The sequence below is a fragment of the Mus caroli genome, unplaced genomic scaffold (genome assembly GCF_978045245.1).
Source record: "Mus caroli unplaced genomic scaffold, Mus_caroli_1 scaffold_250, whole genome shotgun sequence".
Taxonomy (NCBI): domain Eukaryota; kingdom Metazoa; phylum Chordata; class Mammalia; order Rodentia; family Muridae; genus Mus; species Mus caroli.
This window is the reverse complement of record NW_028227505.1, coordinates 78,330-82,077: the sequence shown is the minus strand read 5'-3', so window position 1 is coordinate 82,077 and position 3,748 is coordinate 78,330.

Genomic DNA, 3,748 nt, shown 5'->3' with positions numbered 1-3,748 from the left:
GTATTTCCTAAAATATGGTGAGAAAAACTGAAAAACATGGAAAATTAAAAATTCACACTGTAGGACGCAGAATATGGCGAGAAAATCTGAAAAAGATGGAGAATGAGAAAATCACACTGTAGGACCCAGAATTGCGAAAACCCTGAAAAACGTTGACAATTAAATATTCACACTGTAGGACACAGAATATGGTGAGAAAACCTGAAAAACGAGTAAAATTAAAAACTCACAGTTAAGGCCCCTGAATATGGCGAGAAAACCTGAAAAACATGGAAAATTAAATATTAACACTGTAGAACCCAGAATATGGCAAGAAACCTTGAAAATCCTGGAAAATGAAAACTTCACACTATAGAACCCAGAATATGCCGAGAAAACCTGAAAAAGTTGGAAAATGAGAAAATCACACTATAGGACCCAGAATATGACGAAAAACACTTAAAACCGTTTAAAATTAAAATTAACACTGTAGGATGCAGAATAGGCTGAGAAACCCTGAAAAAGGTGGAAAATTAAAAATACACACTTTAGGACCCAGAATACGGCAAGAAACCCTTTAAAAAAAAGTAGAAAATTAAAAACTCACACAGAAGAACCCTGAATATGGCGAGAAAACCTGAAAAAGTTGGAACATGAGAAAATCACACTGTACGACGCAGACTATGACAAAAAAATCTTAAAAATGTTTAAAATTAAAAATTCACACTGTAGGACCCAGAATATGCCGAGAAACCATGAAAAACGTGGAAAATTAAAAATACACGCTGTAGGACCCAGTATATGGCGAGAAACTCTGAAAAAAGTAGAAAATTTAAAACTCACACTGAAGGACCTGGAATATGGCAAGAAAATCTGAAAAAGTTGGAAAATGAGAAAAATCACACTGTAGGTCCCAGAATTACGATAAAACTTCAAAAACGAGGAAAATGAGAAAATCACACTGCAGGACTCAGAATATGCCAAGAAACCCTGAAAAAGGTGAAAATGAAAAATACACACTGTCGGACCCAGAATAAGGCAAGAATCCATGAAAAAGTTGGAAAATTAAAATTCACACTGTATTTCCCAGAATATGGTGAGAAACACTGAAAAACGTGGAAAATTAAAAATTCACACTGTAGGATGCAGAATATGGCAAGAAAACGTGAAAAAGATGGAGAATGAGAAATTCACACTGTAGGACCCTGAATTGTGAAAAAACTGAAAAACGTTGACAATTAAAAATTCACACTGAAGGACCCGGAATATGGAGAGAAAACCTGAAAAACGTGGAATATTAAATATTCACACTGTAGAACCCAGAATATGGCAAGAAACCTTGAAAAACGTGGAAAATTAAAAATTCACACTGTAAAACCCAGAATATGCTGAGAAAAACCTGAAAAAGTTGGAAAATGAGAAAATCACACTCTAGGACCCAGAATATGACGAAAAAAAAATTAAAAACGTTTAAAACTAAAAATTAACACTGTAGGATGCAGAATAGGCCCAGAAAACCTGAAAAAGGTGGAAAATTAAAAATACACACTTTAGGACCCAGAATATGGTGAGAAACCCTGAAAAAGTAGAAAATTAAAAACTCACAATAAAGGACCCCGAATATGGCGAGAAAACCTGAAAAAGATGTAGAATGAGAAAATCACACTGTAGAACTCAGAATATGCCGAGAAACCCTGAAAAAATTAGAAAATTAAAAACTGACACTGAAGGACCCAGAATATGGCGAGAAAACCTGAAAAATGTGGAATATTAAATATTCACACTGTAGGACCCTGAATATGGTGAGAAAGACTGAATAACGAGGAAAATTAAAAATTCACACTGTAGGACCTGAATATGGCAAGAAAACTTGAAAAACGTGGAAAATTAAATATTCACACTGTAGGACCCAGAATATGCCCAGAAAACCTGAAAAAGGTGGAAAATGAGAAAATCACACTGTAGGACCCAGAATATGACGAAAAAAACTTTAAAACGTGGAAAATTAAAAATTTACACTGTAGGACCCAGAATAAGACGAGAAACAGTGAAAATCGTCGAAAATTAAAAATTCACACTGTAGTACCAGAATATGGCAAGAAAACTTGAAAAACGTGGAAAATTAAGAATTCACAGTGTAGGACCCAGAATATGCCCAGAAAACCTGAAAAAGGTGGAAAATGGGAAAATCACACTGTAGGACCCAGAATATGACAAAAAAAAAAAACCTGAAAACTGTGGAAAATTAAAAATTCACAATATAGGATGGAGAATATGGCGAAAAAAACTGAAAAACGTGGAAAATTAAAAACTCACACTGAAGGAACCGGAATATGGCAAGAAAACTTGAAAAACCTGGAAAATTAAATAATCACGTTGTAGGATCCAGAATAAGGTGAGAAACACTCAAAAACGTGGAAAATTAAAAATTCACACTGTAACACCAGAATATGGCAAGAACCTAGAAAAATGTGGAAATTAAAAGTTTACACTGTAGGACCCAGAATATGCCGAAAAACACTTAATAAGGTGGAAAATTAAAAATTCACATTGTAGGACCCAGAATAAGGCAAGAAACCATGAAAAACGTGGAAAATTTAAAATTCACACTGTAGGACCCAGAATATGGCGAGAAACACTGAAAAACGTGGAAAACTTAAAATTCACACTGTAGGACCAGAATATGGCAAGAAACCTTGAAAAACGTGGAAAATAAAAAGTTCCCAATGTAGGACCCAGAATATGGCGAGAAACCCTGAAAAAATTAGAAAATTAAAACTCACACTGAAGGACCCCGAATATGCCAAAAAAAACTGAAAAAATGGAAAATGACAAAATCACACTGTAGGGCCCGGAATAAGACGAAAAAACCTTAAAAACGTGGAAAATTCAAAATTCACACTGTAGGACCCAGAATATGCCGAGAAACCATGAAAAACGTGGAAAATATAAAATTCACACTGTAGGACTCAGAATATGGCGAAAAACACTGAAAAAAGTAGAAAATTAAAAAGTCATTCTGAAGGACCCCGAATATGGCGAGAATTGCCAAAAAATTGCGAAAAAAACTTGAAAAATGTTAAAATGAGAAAATCACACTGTAGGACCCAGAAAATGTCGAGGAACCCTGAAAAACTTGAAAATTAAAAATTCACACTTAGTGACACAGAATATGGTGAGAAACAATGAAAAAAATGAAAAATAAAAACTCACATTGAATACCCGGATTTCGGCGAGAGAACCTGAAAAATGTTGAAAATGAGAAATTAACACTGTAGGACACAGACTTGCGAAAAAATTTGAAAAACATGGAAAATGAGAAAATCAAACTGTAGGATCCAGAATATGCCAAGAAACCCTGAAAAACGTGGAAAATTTTAAATTCACACTGTAGGACCAGAATATGGAAAGAAACTTTGAAAAACGTGGAAAATAAAAAGTTCCCAATGTAGGACCCAGAATATGGCGAGAAACCCTGAAAAAATTAGAAAATTAAAACTCACACTGAAGGACCCCGAATATGCCGAAAAAAAACTGAAAAAAATGGAAAATGAGAAAATCACACTGTAGGGCCCGGAACAAGACGAAAAAACCTTTAAAACGTGGAAAATTCAAAATTCACACTGTAGGACCCAGAATATGCCGAGAAACCATGAAAAACGTGGAAAATTTAAAATTCACACTGTAGGACTCAAAATATGCCGAGAAACCCGGAAAAAAGTAGAAAATTAAAAAGTCACACTGAAGGACCCCGAATATGGCGAGATAA